Source organism: Nesoenas mayeri, assembly GCF_963082525.1.
Source record: "Nesoenas mayeri genome assembly, chromosome: 3".
Lineage (NCBI taxonomy): Eukaryota > Metazoa > Chordata > Aves > Columbiformes > Columbidae > Nesoenas > Nesoenas mayeri.
In genome coordinates, this window is record NC_137544.1 from 83,123,096 (window position 1) to 83,143,953 (window position 20,858).

The window sequence follows — 20,858 nt, forward strand, 5'->3', positions numbered from 1 at the left end:
GGTTAAACACATGCAGGGGCCCTACTTTCCCGTGCAGTGTGGAGGGACAGGGGGGAATGGGGGAAGTCACCTTACACAGAGCCTGAGAAGCTCATCCCAGAGGCAGTGACTGCTGGTGAAAAGTGGCTGTTTCCACGCATGGACTCAGGTGATGCCAGGCTGTCACAGCATCCTTTAATGAATACCAGTGGAGCCCAGACAATATGTATGGGACATCTTTGAAGTAAATAGCAGCCAAGACTGTTGTAATCTGATATAGGCACAAATAAATACAAAGACCATGCAATAGTGTATCTTTCACATGGGTATTTTGGTTTGCATGTAAAAGATCCCACAAATTGCCATTCAAGAGAAATACAACCTTTCATTTAATCCAAAGTTGCATTCCTCCCTCACACAACCATACAAAGATAAAGTGGTTTTAGAAAAAAGTAGAAAGAATGGAAGTTGCTTGCAAGTAAATATCACCCTACCTCAAACTATCAGACTGAAGTTTCTTGGTGTTCAACTCCAAGATAGATCAGCACTTTGTAAATTATTAACAAGTATCATGTTCATGAGGTTAAACAAAAAACAGAATCTAATTGCAATTCTGTTTTTAAAATATCCATTTTTTTTTCTTTTTGGAACAGCTGGCTTTGTATTTTTTTTATTTTATTTAGATAATCTGTCAGTTATCAATGACATAAAATATTTTATGTAGAAAACCACTGCATATACAGGAAAAGTCCTGGGTCTCTTCTGCAAAACATTAGATTATTAATATCATTAATTCTCATTAGAAGAGAAAATGAGTTAAAGTAGGATTTGACGGACATGAAAATGAGATTTGAAAGTTGCAGTTTCATCCATAGAGTAATTGCCCAGAACAGTAAATGCACACCTCCATTTTAAAGAGATACACGGAACAATTCAATATTATATCTTATCCTATAAAGTGACAAATTATTATTTATGAGAGCATTAGCCATAAGGTGAAAATGAAATCCTCTTTCAAAATTTTTCATAAATTCTGACAGCAATGTTCATTTAAATAAATGTACATGCAGTAGGGCATGTGTTTTTTTAAATTGTTAGACAATACTTTGATTAGTCTATTATTTATGTAACCCATTCAAATCTTCCTGATCAATTACCAAAAGCATATATCTTAATTATTTTTTCCTGCTGGCATTAGATATAAAGTGTAAGACAACTTCTGAGCAAAGATTACTCCATTTAAAGTGGCAGTTATCCTGGTACTAAAAATATTTACTTGATTTTAGTATTTATTGAAAAAATAGTGCCTTCCAGGTAAAAAAGAAAGACAGCCAGTTTATGTGGACCTTAGCTCTCTCTGACGTATCATGAATTTGCAGAGGTCAAACATCTCTAAGAACTAAATTAATCCCTCATCCTTGCATATCTTCCATTATTACCATAAACCTGTTTATATTAGCAATAGTGAATTTCAATCACTGTAGAGTTATAGAGACTTTAATAATTTTCTAGTAAAGTTATGCATTCTTTGAAAAGTTTTACACAGAGAAGTCGCAATAGTTTATTTTTCCCCTTTCATAAAGATACATTAACATTTTTTACCAGATTATATGTAAAGAAAAACGTGAGATGAATCAGTGCTCTGAGATTCAGACATCAAGAGCGTCTTTCAAGAGTAGTTTGCCGTGAGGCAGTTTTTAACCTCTCTGGTTTAGATTCACAGTATGAGGTTGCATCTCAATAACCCAGCAAGGCACGGAAATACCATCCAATTTCTAGTTATTTGCTGTTTCAAATATGAAACTAAGAATCCAGAGTATACTGGATCCAATCTAAAAAGATATTTAAGTACATAAACACAAGTAGAATTCTAACTGGTGCAGTGAATTTTGAGCTACATGATTTTGCTCACAATCCTACCAGAGGCATAAGAAGTTTCAGATGTTCTGGGGTTTGATTAATCTCCTAGGAGACAATCATTTCCCCTTTTTTAAACTCAGCTGTGAAAGATCCAGTGATGCACATATAAGGTGTACTACAGATAGTAACCTTTCTTATGGATGCTTTCTGTCCTCAGCAAGTGGGGAGAGAGGAATTGAGGTGGTGGTGGTGGTGGTGGAGGGAAGATCTCATCATTTACAGTGCGAGAAATTCTGATATAATGATAATCCTTCATGGACAGTGAGCAGCTGGTAACAGGCATCAAATATGAAATCTCCATAGTCTGTCAACTGGGCATGGGGCTGGTTGTTTTCTTTTAGATTTGCTACAAAGTCTCTAAATATCTACTAAATATTCTCTACATTTCTATTTCTGTAAACCTTTAAGAATTTTAAGTCTCAAAGTTAAATATTAGTCATACCAAGGGGAGTTCTGAGATTTCAATCCAGAAGTCCAGCAGAAGTTGGTATTGTACACCATACCTCCCAATGAGCAAAAGGAAGAAGGCATTTCTTTTACAGAACACCTGAAGAGAAAATCCATTTTCTGAGCTGCCCAGGATTCACAGACTTTTATGTGTAGATCAAATAACAGTGAAATCTGGAGTATCTAACACTGTTGCAGGAGAGCACAGGTTCCTGAGGCAATTGTTTACAGATCAAAATATATTGGCAATGGAAGTTAACTAACTCAATTTTGAGGAAAACAAAACAAAACAAACCCCAACCAAAACCAAACAACAAAGCAAAACAAACAATATCTTTCTCATGCATCACAGTATTTCTTTAGGGTTTAGCAGTCACCTTGCATTGTCTTTTTTCTGCATTAACTGACCCATCTTATACTATAATCAGTTTCCGATTCTGTGTGATCCCATATTTTAAAATAAGAAAGAATAAACAGTTCTCAGCAAGCTGGCACTTCAAGAAATGGGTTCTTCCTTACAAAGTCATGGCCCTTATCATCTTAACTCCTGCAGAATAATTTATCTCAGGTATTTAATTTATGCTGTTGTTCATATTGTCCCTTCTGATTCCTCTGAAAATTCCTCTCTATCCAGCCACACATCACTAAAACTGCATATCCACATACAGAGACAGAACAGAGTACTCACAGAGTTTGTTATACCCACAAACAAGGAAATATGCCTATGTATTTCAGAGCTTCAAAGCTGTGAAGTCGAATTCCTTGCCATTTCTAAAATTTCTGAAATAACACATCTCCCAGCATGAGAAACAAAGGAAAATTCTCAGAAGAGAGTCACAGACTTTTCAAATGTGCCCAATGCAAAACTTACTTAAGAGTATCCTAGAGCTCTGATGGCTTATTATAGCCTGATTGGACATTCAGTTTACTAACAATTTAAAGAACCAATTCTCAGTGTTTGAGTTGGCTCCATGGCAATAAATCTTGCACTTTTATCTAAAAAGAACTGCTATTTCAAACTCAAACAACAAACAATATTACATAAACTGATTGAATTAAAAAAAAAAAAAAGTTTTTCTTTTGAGAGACTGTACATGTTTTAGACAGGTATCCTGTGGTCCATAAGGTAACCCAAGCAGAAGACATAATCTTCCCCAGACTGCACAGAGAGTAAATCACCTTTACTGACTGATCATTATTCTCAGGCATACTTTATCAGCAAACAAAAATTACTGCAACCTGTTAAATTTTATTTCCTCTCTGAGTGACACATGTAAACTCTGTAAATTTACCCCTTAAGGAGGTCTCTGTTCTCAAGATATCTGAAGCTACTGTCTGAGCAATTTCTGTCTGTGCCAGACTCACAGTCTGGTGGACAGCCACGAAGATTTATTTTGGTGTTTGTATTTGACAGGGTATGAAGGCTTCCATTTGAATTTATCCAGCTGAATTTTCTTCCAGTTCAGACCTCATTCATATTACTTTATACTACGGATTTGCATCTGAGTTAAATAAAGCAGACTCAGACTTGATAGCAGGACATTTCAGATTTGGAATTTTGGACACTACGACAATGAAAAATGTCAACAAGGGAGTAAGGGAAAGAAAACAAATCATTATGGGCTAACACTTGCCGCAAAGATCAAATTGCAAACACCGGGACTAATAATCAATCATTTTGTCTCCATGTGTTCCTATACGTGACTGCAACACAGGGAGGCAGCTCTTACAGCATGTGTAAGAAACCCTCACAAGAAGGACTACCAGAGGGTACATTACATTGATAAGGTCAACGTAATTTCCAGCTTTGACATACAATAGCTCCAGCCATCTCTGCAAATGGTGTGTCACAGCTGGTGTATTCTAACCCACCACCAGGAAGAAAGCCATAACTAACACTTTTTCCCCTAATTTATGAACCCAATGTAATGTAAATTAAAGATATAAAAAAATCCTCTTCATGGATTATTAAGTTTCTCATTCACACCAAAGTTGGCTGGGTATTCCTGGCCACTGGCAAATATTTAACAAAAATGCTGTAACCAGTTCTCATGTTAACACGCTTCTCCAGAGACCCAAGTGTTAGCCAGGAGGAAGGGGTGGGTAGTAAATGCTCTGTGAGGGGCACACTAATTCGAACCACCAAGACATACCCCAGAGACCTTCTAGCACTGCTACATCCCACTACAGCTCTGCACTGATAGCTCTTTCACACTCAAGGATGAACAGATACCAGGCACAGATGGTTCACAGATCTCAAATCTGCTAATGACTTCATTTGGCATAGAGAGCGCTACAGCAACAGTGCTAAGCTGTAAATGCAGAGTGTGCCACAGCAGTGACAGACCTGTCAAGCCCCTGTTTTGAGTGTGTTTCACTCAGCTGCTCATGCCCACAGACCACGACACCCAGGCTTCCCATGCTGGCAGAGCTGCTCGCTCTGAAACCGCAGCTATGTCCACTGGATGAGGTATTGGAGAGGGAGAGAGGAGATGGGACAAGGTGGGACGGTATCTGCCACCAGAATGATGTGCTGAAAGGAGCTGTGTTACTAAGCACATTTGCAAACTAGACCTTTGCAGCTTATATATACATGACTGCATGTTTTACTAAATCACAAACTTTGAATTCAGTTCTATATTGCATTATACCCAGGACCTACCTACTGGCTTCCATGGGAGCCACAGAACCAAAACTAGACGAAAGAGACATCAGAAGGCTCAAAATAAACTGAGAAAAAACAAAACAAAAACCAAAAGAAAAAAAAAAAAACCCAAACCAAACCAAACTAAAAAAAAAAAATTCAACAACAACAAAAAACCCAAACCAAACAAAAAAAATTATTCTTTGGTGTTTTATTCCAGACAGAAATCAAAACACGTTAAAGCTTTGGGAAAGCTTTATCTTATTTAGATTTTCAGACTAAGGAAATGGGGCAAACAGTTAACTGTGATACTTGCTCAGAGGCTGAATGCTGCTGCAATACTGTGGAACCTGGAGAAGTTATATTTCTTTCACATCACAGCTGAATTCTCATATATTCAATTTTACTTCAAGAACAATTCATCCTATTAATCTCTTGTGCCAAACATCAATGTTTTCGCTGCATTAGAGACGACCATTACTTCAGAGCTAGTTGCAGCAAAGATGTATATTTTGAACTGTTTTCTTAGTTTTTATGTCTTCGGAGATCTTCCTTCACACCAGCTATCAGTATTTCAGGCTTTTCTTTTTTTTGCTAGCCTAGCATATTAAAGTTTCTGACGAGTGTGCAGAATACAGGTATCCCTTGTAGAGGGTGTCACCACCTACAAGCCAGAAATTTGGCCTGACATTAACAGATGATTTAATGCAAGTGTGCTTCAGGCATCCCTTTTTAGTACTCAGCTAAGTGGTGCAATTTCGATTGGAATGGAATGAAAATAGGTCATGGCAAATTACCTCCTCTCTTACTAACCCCACACATACTTCTCCAATCTTTCAAATAAAAATATTTAGCTATGCTGCTAAATATATTTGATTACTAAGAATTTCAAAGCCATCATTATTAGAACAAATGTTATGTTTGCTATGGGTACTTTTTTTTTTTTTAAAGCATGTGCACAATGTAGTTACAAACCTGACACTTGAAAAGGCAAAGGCTGAAACATGCAAAAATATTGCACTCTTATGGTAAAATGAAATATCTTGAAGTTTTGCAGAATTCTCATTAAAAGTTTTGTGCAACTTGCCCTAAACTTTTCACAAATTTCCTCTCTGACGACAGTCAGCAAGTCTCATGTTCCCTTTAGTGAAATTCTAGCTTTTACCCAGTTCCACAAATATTATTATATTATTCCTGCTTTTTGAAACAGAACTGAAATGCATCTATTCCTGGAGCAGAACTGGAGAAAGGGAGCTGCAAAGCCACTAATGCATCGTATTAGAGTGCTCCTGCAGCATTTGACATTATTAATTGGAGTGGAGGCATGACATCCTTCTCTTCATCCGCATTTTCCTGTGGGTAACTTCACTCCTGTGACATGGGGCAGTTATTAACTTGATTTCAACAGCCACTGCATGCCTGCCTATTGAAAATAAACTGCTTGTTTATTGAGTGAGATCAAACTTCATGGGCATCCAGGAACGGTTAAATGACTTCGTATTCATCTTGCCTATTTTGTTACATGTATCTGTTTATCTGCTTTGTAATGGTATATACAAAACATAAATGTTGGACTGAATATGAAAACTTAGGTTGAGATTCAGCTGTGGTTGCTGGTGTGAAAATTGCACAGGCAAAGCCAAAACATTAACGAATTCATCTTGTATAAATTCAGCTAATAACACAGGTGGAATAAATTACTCTCTATCATCTCCTTCCATTACCCAGATGATTTCCTCATACCAGATTCATAACTGCTAAGCAGCCTCAGGTGAGATGAAACCTAGCCTAAATGTTTCAGGGTTTGCTTATTAATAATTTTTCATAAGTAGCAGATCAGTTTTGAACTAGGTTTAGTCACGCTTTGCTACTTGAGTTACAACATAATGCAGAGATGACTGGGGACTTTCAAAACTGAACCCAAGGTCTTTTTTTTTTCTCATTAAGGTGAAAAAAATACATAGAAACAGCTCATGCCAGCACACAAGACTGTAAACCTCTATGTGCTCATGATCACTGCGAAGCAAGTCTAACTACAACCTGCTTTGTTTTTTATTAACCAGACAAATCTCAGGCTCTTGTAATGTTTGCACATCTAGACCTAAAAGAACACTGATATCACTACCAGTTCCTTCTATTTTATTAGTGCCCCATAGATAAACTACCACTGCCTTTCTTTTGAGATAGTTTTATAAAAAATTAATAAGTATTGTACTTTTTATGAAACAACTGAAGGAAAAAAAAAATTGAAAAAGGATTTAAGTTATTTAGATATAATATATTTTTCAACTTATTCCTATCATTCAAAATGGGTGACACTACTACTTCTAAAAATCAGTGGGCCAGACATACCCATCACTGGGTAAATATCTATACTGCCAGTGGTCAAAACCCCTTTCTCTCCACTAAAGGCCTTTGGAAATCAGTAAGGCAATAGGAAACATACACTATGTTCTTCCAGATAGCTGGCAGATCAAACATCTGCAGAGAGCAGGTCATTTAAATTACATGCAAAAGTATAATTTGAAAATTGTGTGAGCTGTTACAAAATGCCAATGTTGAACTTAATAAATAGAATACTGTGCTTTTAAAGTTTTTTTAGCATCTGATTAGCAAATGCCTGCAAAATGCCTTTGAACTCCCCCTTATTCCTTCCTTCCACAGACAGCGTATGAACAGTGTTGTCAGATATGAGGACTGATGCTACCACACGGCAGGAGGTGTTCTGCAGGAGACAGGCCAGAGCTGCCTGTGGATGGTGAAAAGGAGTGAAGTACCAGCTGATATTCATCAAATACATTAAGTCCAGGTGGCAATTAGAAGTTTAACAAGACAAAGTAAAGCTCTGAAACAAAAAGCCCACTATATATTTAATCCTGAAACACTGAAATACCCAGCCAATTGCCTTAATGAGAGGTCTTTGGGGGAATAAAGGTAACTGCCTATTAATGGCACTGAAGAGATGGTTAAATCCAGACCACAGTTGTAGAGCCCTTTCTGACTGAAAGGGAAACCTGACTGCACTGGGAGCATGTACTCTGGCACAGAAGAGTAAATACGACCATATCAGAAAATATGTCAAACTCCATTTCCTTCTCAGGACAAAGTAGAACAGTGTCACATTTAAGGCAAAGATGTGATGTGATGCATAGAATAAACTAGGACTAAAGCAGTCATTTTAAGGCCTGTATAACTCAAGTACTCAGTATTCAAGGAGTTCTTGGAGTTCCGTAGGATGTGTGCATTCTTAGTATCTCTAAAAAATCAACACCCCAAGGGTTTTCAGCCAGCATTTTTATTCCCCCTCGCCCTCTCTCATTTCTATTTTTTGGGCTATTTCAAACATTGCTCTGATCAGGAAACAGTTGAAATAATTTAATTTTTGGAATTCCATAACATTAGGCATGTTTAGTCTCAACACAATACATACGCTTCTAGTTACTGTGAGGCATAACTTTCACACTGATGCCACTCACTTTTGCATTCCCATAGTGCTAGTCTGACATTCTTGGACAATCCTATTTGATGATAAACCACAGTCAGTCAATGGCATCTAACAATACGAAAGACAACTTGCTAGCACTGTGTGCTATATTTGACCATATCAGGAAATGAGAGAGGAAAAAAACACCTGAAGGCAACATTAAGCTACACTTTCATTTGAGTAAGAGCCACAGAGTAAAGAAAATATAATGATTTACTCCAAAATAAGCTCAGAAATTAACTTCAAACAGAGAACTCCTAGTCAATGTGACATCAAACGATGAGTTGACAAAAAATCTGCAAAATAGTTACATATAGAGTAGCTTTTAATAGCACAGCTAGAACAGTGGCTTGCAGAAACAGTCAGGAGAAAGCCAAACTCCTGCTTATGCTTCCTACTTAACAAACTCTCCTATGCTATAGAGACTGTAAGGAAAAAAAATAGTATTTCATTTTGAAAAGTCTCTACCAGATATCTTGGAAATACAGAAATAAAGGAAGGCTAGACCAACACTATGTTGAGCTCACAGTTCAAATGCTTGTGGGTAGCTAACTGAAGTTCACAGACCTGTATGTAATTGCCATCTACAGGAAATACTTGAATTCCTGGAAGAATTTTCTCCTCAGTCCTTCACCTTTGCCCTTCCACTAACTCACCAGCGAAGAAGCGTTCTAAGACCATTTCTGTGACGAACAGGGCTTTCCCCACCTCCAACAGCTAGGAACAGAATCTGTCAACTCCTCAGAAACATGGTTTTGGCAAGTATTAATTGATAAAAGATACACTTTGATACAAACATGCCTGAAACAAAACGATCCACTTCCTGTTCCTTTGTCCTTTTTTAGACTCCTGTGTTTTTTGAAGCTTGTAACACAAGAGCACAAAAATCACAAGTCACATAAAACAACATAAAACACATAAAACAACAATTAGGTAGGAAGTTCACAAGTTGAACTAGAATTAAAATTTATGTGAGCATTGAAATTGGGTGATCTAAATCCATGTGGTTAAAATCTTATACATTTTAAACAAAAGAAATCCTTGCCATTAAACATCTGCAAACTTTGGGTTGCGTAATTCTTATCCTAAGCTCTTCACCACAAATTCCTCAAGTTCATATGACATACCAAAATTAAAAGAGAGAAGTTTTTTTAAAAAGCAGATGGTAGATGTGATAATATTATTAAATGGCCTGACTAGTCAAACTTGAAAGCTGAGCAAATATTTAAGAATATAACATGCAATTTTGTTTCATGATCTTTTTCTCTGGTTTGAGATAGCCTGAAAGGCACTGAAACACTTACCTACCAACAAGGATCCAAATTTCTTTATAGGAAAAGTTCTATCATCTTCCCTCATGTATGAAGAGCAGGAAAACAATACTGTTAGCATACCCTAGAAAGCTTATGCATACTAGTATGGTATAATTTCATTATCTTTATCTTAGAATTTTTAAGCCAATTCAATTGTGGTCATAACCCAGATTTATTATTTGAGAAACTTTAAGAACAGACACGATCTCGACATTTCAAAGTCCCAACATTCACTAGTCTGAAAAAATTACAATGGTGTTGTGTTTCATATTTCAGGCAAGAATAATGGTTGAGATGGCTGTGCTGGCTTTACAAAATTAACTACAGATTTACAAAATACCCCCTTGATTCACAACACTCTCCTAGTGCTTAATGATATTTTTCGCTGATATGCAGATCCACCTTCAGCACAAATTTTTCTATAGTTTTCATAATCCTTATTTTGATTTTGGTTTGGTTTGTGCAAACCAAATCTTTACATACACTCAACCAGCTAGACAAACTGATTTTAGCAAGAAACAGGGAACAGCTGGCAATTCTATTATACCTGGCAAACATGAGCACAACAGGAAAGAACATAATTTTTAGTCACAACGATACTATTGGATCCTAGCATATTCCTCACCTCCACCTCCAATGAAAACTCTAAAGCTCAAAGCTCTTTTAAAAACCTCACAGAACTTAAGGAAGTACAAAATTGGATCAAAAATACAAACCACAAGGCTCAACGTTGTTCAAATCTACTGTTGCATTTCTCCTCACAGTTTATATTTTGACCCTAACTTTCCTTATGTTCATATTGTTATTATGCCAGCACAATGCCAAAAAACTGCATGCCAAGATACATCCTTCCTCAATTAATTAGATCCTTTAAAGTTCAATATTCTGCCTATGATCAAGCTCATAATATTTAGGAGCACATTTTTCTTTTATCTAGGACTTACCTGATTTGACCACCTATGAAAATTTTACCTTTAAATTGTTACATTTTCATTAATAGAATGAGGTAAAACTACAAAGTATTTCCCAAAACAAAGACGTTTCACTGTAAGAATCCATTCATGATGCCATATGAATTTAAAACAAAAATTACAAAATCACACTAGGTAAGGTTCATTGACTGTTAGCTCTTGTGGTGAGAGCTATGTGAGAACAAGCTAATGCCTTTTTTCACCAACGAATGTGGAAATAATTATGTTTTTTACATGCTATGACAGAAAACAGTAATTTGTTTACATTAATTCCTGTTTAAACTACACTTAAATTGTATTTTTAAGTTATTTTACATGCTGTGCTACTCTTGGCCATTCAAATCAAATATAAATCAGCTGTGTGAAATTATGAAATTCTAACCTTCAGGTTATCTAACAAGAATTTAAAATATCAAGCTTTCAAATACCAAACACCTCCCCTTTTTTCCTTTATTTTTTTTTCCAATAGTGACCTCATCCTAACTAAACTATAAAACATTTTGAAAGTTTGAATCATGGTCTAGCCTTTGTGACCAGTCTTTCAGACTGAGTCCATGTGTTTTCTCATAGGCAGTCACTAACATCGCTTTCTCAGTGAAGCTGGAACAGGTGACCCTTTTCATTGGCAAGGCTCTTCCTAGCCATGAATGAAGCACCCACTTCTCTTAAACTTCATTGTTGTTACTTTTTTGACATTTTACACCCACTGTGATAGCACCACATCAAATGGTCAATTGAGCTGTTTGCACATGACATGTCATTTAAATCAATCATTCAGTTTGCATAAGATATTAAAAAAAAAAACATGAAAACTGTCCTTTTATTATCCTGCAGGACAACTGAGGCTATGTACATCTCACCCAGATAGCACCTACACATGGCGACTGCACTTTCATGTTGTAGGATTTATTTAATTAATGAGTAGTGATACCTTGAATTAATAATGATTCTCTTCTACTGCTCTGTGAGTAAAAAGCTTAAGAGTATCAGTCACCTAACTTTCTACAAGCTGGTCAGACATTTGAAGATAAGAAATAAATCTTCTCTCTTGTCTTTGAGGAAGAGGCCCTGCTTATGGAAGTGTGTCCAGAGAAGTTCTGTTTTCAGCTGGGCTTTCCCACACACGTCAGGACAGTGGCTCACAGGTCACTACTGCCGCTTTTTACTGGCTTCAGCAAACCATCCTGCAACCCACACCCCACAAGTGGTTCAGCCATTCGCTTGAGCATTGCTGTTCCAGTTATAACTAGTTGTGTCTTACTGTGTTTAAAACCCCTGATTTCTAACTGCTGTAAAAAAAGGTAATTTTAACTTTAAACTTAGTTTTTATTGAATAGACATTGATTTTCATGTAGAATCTGGCCCTTGGGAGGATTTCCAAAAGTACAACAGCTGTAGGACCTTAGCATGGGATGGGAACATGACAGTAACAACCGCATGGAACAGCATTTTCACACATTACTTATTGGTGAATCTGTCACTGAGTAATACTTGACAGTATTTAATGAAACATATGCAGAAGTCTTTTATCAGAGAAAACATATTAAAAGTGAGAAATCAAATGCTCAGTCTTGATAACTGAAGTTTGTACCACAATACTGGCATGAGACTGGAAAAAAACCAGCAAAGGGCAGGAAAGCTGATCGGGCTTTAGGAGAGCTGCATTAGTACTGGTGTGTGGGGACATAGAAGCAGGGATGCTATTGTCAAAACAAAAATAATTATTGAACTTCTACATAAAAGCCATTATTTAAAAAGGCCTATTTATACAAATCTGACAATTCTACTCCAAGACATACAAGGACATGGTTGTAAAATAAAGCTCACTTATATTTACTCAGGCTTCTCTCTGCCAGATCTGTGTGCATGACTATGAACATACTCTCATGCCACTTTGTGTGTTTGTCTAAAAAAAGACATGTTATTTAACAATATGGTTTGTAGCAGAAATTTAGCCACAAAGTGACACATTTTGCAAACCAAGTATCCATAGTAACTAAACACACAATAATTGAACTTGGTTATTATCAGTTTCAAAATTATTCACAAACAAAAGTGCTACACATTTGAATCAATACACATCTGAACCTATATATTCCATTCACTTCTATGAGTGAAAATGTTTATTCTAGTTAGAGTTAAGCAATTAATTTTCAACAAATCATTTATCCTCCAAAAGCTGCTTCTGTTTTACTTGTGGAATCCTTGAAAGTAAATTATAAATCTGTCAAAATTCATTCAAAATCAGCTGAAATCTTTCTTTCTTGTTTTTACTATTTTTGAACTCAATGAAACAAACTTAAATGAGGCAGTAAAAAATTCACAGTTGAATACTAAAATTGTGTCACTCACTGAGACTCCACACACAATGGCTGACTGCAAAACTGAAAATACTGTCGCTTATTGTGATTGCATTGCAGCATAGATGTTAAATGTAAATGACAGTCCCAAAGACAAGCTGGAAGAAGTCTTGCCCCAGAATAGAAGCAATTAATGGAACAATGGATCTTGGACAATATTATTTATTTTTTAGCCCGCACAGAAATTGTCACCCAGGCCATCCTGAGAATTATGATTTTGAGGAGAATTTTTTCTTTTTCTCACCCATTACATTATTAGAATAACAACTACTTTCTGGGATCAAAAAATAATAATGCTTCAAACTCAGGAAATAACCTAATGAAGCATTTCATCAGTAGAGAGGAAAAAAGGTAACACTTTCGGAGATCTTATCTTCATTGCAGCTTCCCAGAGCTTCTTTCCTGCTTCTCACTTTGACAATTCAGTATTGTGATTACAGGTTGAAACTAGAGTTCATCAAGTCTGAAATACTATTATTTGCCTGTATATCTGTAGCTTATATTTCTATTTGCTCAAGGACATCAAACAATGCATAGACATAATTAGTTAAGTGTTATAACAGCCCTGTGAAGAATGGAAATGCAGAACTGAGTCATAAATAGGTTGAATGTAATACCAAGGCCATGGAGAACATCAGCAGCAGTTTGGTGTACAAAGCCATTTTTTAGAGTCTTTGACTGTGTGCAAAAGGTTTATAGTTAAAAAGAAAATAAACTTAATGTTCTTGGGAAAATAACAGAAGCATAAAATCGGCAATTGAAATAGGATTCCTGGCTTTACCCTTCCCTGTAGCATGTGTTGGTGTTGTGCTGTAGTACAGCTGCAGGCACAGTGTTGGTCATGTTATGCCAGTTATAAGGGGTGATGTATTATTTCATGTTTTCTGTCTTGGCTGTGTGATGCTGTGAAATCGGCTGGTAGCTCTAACACACTTATCTGGCGCATTTTCAGTCTGCATTTACTTTTCTCCATTTATGCAGATTACTGCGTGCCTGTTAACTGTCATTACTGAGCAAACTCATCATACAGGAAACAAGAAGCAATGTAAAGAGGAAGGAAAGAAATCTCTTGAGGAGCCAAAACTTCTAAAGCATCCGAGCACTTTTAAAAGCTCAACCATGAATCAGGAAGAGAAAACCTTAAAGAATCGGGTACAAGAGCAACCAAACCAGACAGAGAGGCTGTGCAGCCCACCTCATCCACTCGCTGCAGGGCATCCGCCATCCCAACCCTACAGCCTGTTTTGGCACAGGTCACTTTGCCCATCGGCACCTGCAGTGCTGACAGTGAAGGGGTGCCTGTCGCAGGGAATGACCTACCTCGGCCTGCCCAGGTGAGGGGGGGAAGAGGGGGCAGTGAAAAGCTGCCACGTCTACACCTTCAAACACAAGTGACTTCATCAGGCTGGGAAGGCACCTAGGGAGGTCCCCAACAAAAAACTTGTCATGCACCAAATTTAATTCTAAAACCAACACAGCTGAGGTGTTTTTTGTGTGTCTTGTAAGAATGCATGTTGTCAACACACTCATACTGGGAGCTGAAAAGCTCCAGGTTGGCTCCTGCCTCCCTCCCCGGCTGCTGGGTCCTGCCTCAGGGTCCCAGGGGAGCCCCCATCACCCTGGCAGGCACAGGGCCAGTTTACATTACTCACTTTCTTCGGTGAATCAGGTCATGGCAAAATATTGCTGTGAAAAGATCCCAGTACTTAAGACGTAATCACAACAGAAATATAATTATGCCAGCCCGACAGCAAATACTTTCCGTTACTCCTCCTCAGCCTCCGTGACAGAGAAATACACTTAAAAAATATTGCAGAAAGAATGTTTAGTAGAAAATCACTATATAAACTGATGTCTCCAAAACAGGTGTCACATGAAAACCACAATGATTCTGTAAGAATTTTTTTTTTCTACTGAAAGAGGAAAATGTGACAAGATCTAAAAAGCTGTCTTCCACCTTCTCCTTCTTCCATGAGGAAATAGCCCTCAATAGTCAAACTTTTGCTGTGACAGAAGAAAAACAACTAATCATCAACTGTGTATTTTCCAAATAATAGTCTTCTCTCTATATTGAAAGCATGTGCAGTTTCTGGCTCCTATACAAGTTATCTATAATTAATTTTAGAAAAAAAATACAGTACTTTTTAGTCTGGAAGTGAGAGAAATAATACATGTAAGACATATATAAATGCATGTGGGAAAACAATGCATGTGGGAAAATAATGTGTGTAGGAAAACATTCACTGTTATTCGTTTTCAGTGGACAAATAATATGAGCTGTTTTTCTTGGAGTCATTGAAAGCACACAATGAAATCTATGTTACTTGCCACTTTTGGAGGAGCAGTTTGAATGATCACTTACTTCCATGGGTTTTCACAGTAGGACTCGACTTAATTCTTAATTCAATTCTTAATTGAATTCTTAATTCAAATCCATATGCTCCTTTTTTAAAAACAGTCTATTTTGGTTTTGGATCATACATCCATTTGCTCAACTTTACACCATAGTTCAAAAGTAATTTCAACAACTTTCTTATGCTCTGAAGCCTTCATAGATGCTTTTCTAGGTATGCATACCTGTTGTCAAAGCATGCTACATAGCCTTCTGTGAATAATGCCAAAAGTACCAGCCTTTTTTCAGGAGAGTAAGGCAATTCTTGTATAGTCATGTTGCATTGTGCTTCACACAAATCATAATATCACTGGAAACATAAGCTTTCCCTTCTAGGTATGGTCCATAAACCTCAATAATAACACCAAGTAAAAGAAAACCACAAATTCTCACATGATTCATGCTGCTTTCAGGAACTTTCCCTCAGTTTCCATGCGAGACATAGCTGAAAACAACTCTGTAGATGCCATGAATTTAAAAGAGTGAAAAAGCATTTACATTAGCAGACTAGAAACTTCATTCTCAAGGAAGAAGCCTTTTAATAAAAGTATAGTAATTCGAGTTAGATGGCACAGAGTACCTGACCATATGTTTTACCCAGATAATATCTCTTCTGGCAATTATAACCAAAAGTGGTTGTGGCTTAGACAAATCAGAGAAGAATATCCTTTGTGGGAAAGAGAAAATGGGTTTGACATTGAACTCTTTAACGAAAATCTGTAAACTAGATTCAACTGATGGTTTGTCAGAAAATGCCATTTTGCAGAATCCAAATATTTTACAGAAGTGTCAGTCTCATACAGTTGTTGCTATGATACTGGGGAGCACACTTAACTTGACCAATAACCTGTGTGAGGTTTAGGGAGTTGTCAGATTTTTTTTTCCTGAAATTTCCTATTTGTAAGAAAATTTTTAGAATTAAGTCTCATTCTAAACTGGCATGAGTCAGGCATTTCGAGCTCAATGAGCTACATCACTAAAAAGCACATCTGACATCACAAATAAAGACATTATCATAAAATTACAACAAATGTTTCTAACAGTGTTGCTGAACAGACTGCATATCATACTATTGGACTAATTTGATTTCTCAAGTGCACCAATAACTGGAAGACCTCTGCACTAACGAATCAATGCTTGCAGTGATTAGGCCCATCCAGGTTCTGAGACCCAGTAGGTGCTTGCAGTACTGGTGCAGTTCCCCTGATGTGCATATCAGCACAGTACAAGAAGATTTCACTTGGTACCGTTACAATTTGTAACAGTGAAGCATTCATCAGATAGTGATGCAAATGTAACATAATTAGGGAGAAAGTTGGTTGCTTTCTTTGTAATGTTAAATATTCTATGTAGGCCCAACTCATTTGCTGAATTCTTTTTTGTCTGAGATTCACTCTCATGTATTTTTGACAGGAATCTCTGCTAAGGTAAGAATGAATTAATCATTATCACAAGAAAGAAAATGGCTATAAGAACATTAATTGGTAATGACAGCAGTTTCACGATAGCATCCTTTCTTAATGTACAGCAGTACATTTGTCAAAATGTGAATTCTCTACCCCGAGAACATTAAAACATAAAACCAATGAACTCTTATATGGACTTTAAGAAACATCATCAAATTGATCAATCAATGTAGAAGATTTATTACAGGAGCCCTTGACCTTCAAGATAGCTTTTCAAACCAGTTAACTTTCTGTCTTTAAGTAGAAAAGTTTTCTTATGCTTATCTCAGACTGTGTGGGTGGATCAATGAAATCAAGCGTCTGTGAATCTCTCACAAAGAAACGATGTCTCTGTTCTCAGGCTCTAACAGCATCGCTTGTTTTTTTAAACCAACATGCCTGATGAATGATACAGGCATCATAATTTTAAATATTCAAAAGAATGTGCATAATTATTTTCCAAAAATACACCAGATACCATCTCTGTCTAGGTTTTCAAACTGTCTAGCTGGAGCCCTACTTTGGCTGCACAGACTGTAGGATCTAAGCAGCTCTTGACTATCAGTCTACACTTTGTATTCTGGTCCCAAAAGCTCCCCAAACAGCACATGTCTGTTTATGGTACCATTCTGAAAATCTGTTTTTCCTGAGGGTAACTCTGTGGCTATGCAGAGCTTTATTGATAGCCAAGAAAACACTGTGCCTCTGTCAATCTATGTCTTACACTGGATAAAGGAATCTTAAGTGAGCATTCTGGCTCATGCCTTGCCCTTCCTTCTAAAATGTGCCAAAATTGCATATATAGAGAGCCATTCAGTAGGGAACAGCAACACTTACGAGACTTTCAGGAAATCCTTTGGTTGTTTCCCTATTTATTTTATCATGTTAGTCACTGAATACAAAGATGTCAAAACTTAACACTGTTTTCTTCAGTAAACACAGAAAACTCAAAGGCAGTAGAGAGGTTACAGAGGCCACACTGTCCCCAAGGACAGAGTGTTCAATGCCCATGCCAGAGCAACTATGCTGGCTGGTGGGCTGCCATGCACCTGCACTGGAAACAGAATCTAAAACCGGCAGCAGCCTCCAGTGCCATACACACATACCTAATCAAAATTCATATTATGATACATCTAAGAGTCAAGTGTGTAACCTTATATTGACACTGTCAGATAAATCTGAGTTTTGAATAGCTTGTAAGCAACTTCAGTCTTCATTGTGAAAAAATAAAATTACCTAGGTATTTAAAAGAATTGATTGTAAGGTATGGTCAGACAATCACACACTCACTGCATGATGACTTAAATTAGCATTAAATTAGCCAGAGTTTACCTGTCATGAAATAGAAGCATGCAACAACCAGTTACTGCATCTCAGCTCAAGGGTGGTAAATCCTTAAGACATGCTAACTTCATCATTTACAATCATCTACTCACAACTCTAATTTACATGACATTTCTTCAGCAAATAGATTATACAGGTTGCAAATGACCTGCAGGGATATTATTGTATTAGCTAAAATTTTAACAACACAAATTAGGGCAGGCCCTTGGCTATACACTCAGTCACAAATCATTATTGTAGTGATGCAGAATATAGAATACATAACGTACAAATAGGGTTTCCAGAAACTGGCATGTCAGTAAAAATATACCAGCTACTGCCTTCCTGATTTATATTTTTTGCAGTGTTACATAAGAAAATAAAACAAAAAGGTAGCAAATATAGGAAGATAATGATAGAGGCAGTGAATGAGAGAAAAGATTGTTTGGCTGCAATGCTCACTAATTCTTGCAGTAAAAGAAGAGTAACTGAGAACCTGAGCACCAATTTTCAAAGCTTTGAAGTGGAACTTCCTCTGTGGCTCTGGGCAAAGCATTTACCCTTTCTGTGACCCAGAGCTCTACATTTAATTGAAATAATCTCATCCAGCTCTACAGCTCTGAATCCTAATTTTCTTTGTTTTCTCCCTGTCCTGTGAGGATTACAATACCATTTCATAAGAATATGACGCAACAACAACAAAAAGTTCAGACCTTTTGTTCTTGTTTCCTACAACTTGCCCTAATGTCACACTCTTTTTTCTGCAGTAAATATGCTCAGAGTCAAGCTACAGCCAAACCTCTTGGAATGTAAAATCTATTCATCTAATATAAACCTAAACAAACAAAATATCAGCGTCTCAAATATATCTGAACTGTTAACCAGAATTCACTGACTTGGATTAGACTGTCTCATATGTTATGGTTGACAGATAGATGCCAATTTCTCAAATGCTGTTTTGTAAAAATATACATGAAAAAGATATCCAGAGAACTTTCTTCAACTATTTTGGATAATTTTATCTTCTATTGTTTATTTGTAAGAAATATGACCTTCTGTAATGCTGCTTAACCAATTGTAATTTCCAGTTAGTCTAGGGAAGAAAACAGCAGGTTTTCTTAAATGTAGTTTTACAAGGTAGCAGCATCTTGAATGACAGATAAAATTACTACAGTTATGTTTATTGTAAACGAAGCATTCATCAGTGAAAGATCATTTTAACTCAATTATATTTCCATCCAAGATGGAAAAACCAAACCAAACCAAACCAAAAAAACCCAAACAACAGTACAAACATCAAACATTAAGTGCTTAAAGAAACTCTCAGTGTTTTATGGGAAGATGGTACAAGAGAAAGTTTTCTCAAAAGAGGCCCTGAAGATTTGCTGCAATTTTAAATGCTTGAAACCAACTGAAATAAGGAGTTCCCCTTCCTTTGCCCTTAAATGATCACAGAAATGCAATGTGTTGGAAAGAAGTGCTGGATTTGCATTCCTTATTAATGTGTGTCAAATATGCCCAAACAAAACTAGTTCAGGTATTCAGAAGTAAATTCTGTCTTTAAGGATAATTTTCTCCTTGGTCTTTAATGCCACCAGAAGAGGTAGTGAAGAGTACAGTAATATCTGCTATCACAGGCAGATGCCCAGTTCTGTCATGACTAAGATCAGTCTGTGTTTAGCATCTGGGCTGTAATATTCAAAACCATCATGTGCAATATTCAAAACTATCATGTGCTGGAATTAGAAGGACAAACATTATGCTTGGTCTCTGCATAGACTGAAAGGAATCACAAAAAACCTGTTCATTTTCTTATCTGCACAGAGCTATTACAAGTAAAACCTACTGGCTGTCCTGCATCCTATGATGCAGAAAAACAACACTACTACTCCATTTTCAGCATTAGAACAGTGAAGAAACACATTTCCTATGTCCAGCACATCAGCACAAGTTAAAGCCATGAGTGTCTGACACAAAGCTCATGGCACTCAATGGAAAACCTCCCACTGACTTCAAAGTGTTTTGATCCAGTGTTTCCATATACAAGCCTGAGAGCTGATGATTTGCAGAAAATGAAGAAAGAGAATACATTTTCATAATATTAGTTAGTTCTTCAGCAGAATAACATCTGCTCTCTAAAAAAGGAATTTTTTTCCTCCCATTCTGAAGGACTTTTCCTCTAATTTTTGTTTATAATAATATTTTAGTAGTAATCACCTTCGTAACAAAAAAATGAAATAGTTGGTATATTATTAAGCAGCATTTCCACTACTGGTGGTAAAAAGCTCTTTTCTTAACAAACAATCATATATAAAACAAAAATCACTGAAAAAAATATTCTGGTTTAAAATAATTCTCAGCAACACTTTAGGACAGTTAAAAATTGCCTACTGAGCTAAATATTCGGTTACTTGCATATTCATCACTACCACCCTTATTGTAGGCCATTTTATTCTAGTCCAGAAAGTCATTCAAAGGCATTTATCGCTACATTAAAAAGAGCACTAGGATGATCACAGTGTTTCCAAGACAACTGTCTGTGTTTTGATAGGAGAGATATAATGCCCGTCTCTGCCATCA

General features: G+C 36.7%; 1 protein-coding gene across 1 annotated transcript in view; it reads right to left on the reverse strand.

Annotated features, from left to right (window-relative positions):
- The window catches only part of SMYD3 (SET and MYND domain containing 3), a gene marked incomplete at both ends in the record, with an annotated part of 396,188 nt that overhangs the window by 83,355 nt on the left and 291,975 nt on the right, over window positions 1-20,858 (reverse strand). The gene's annotated exons all lie outside the window — the stretch shown is intronic.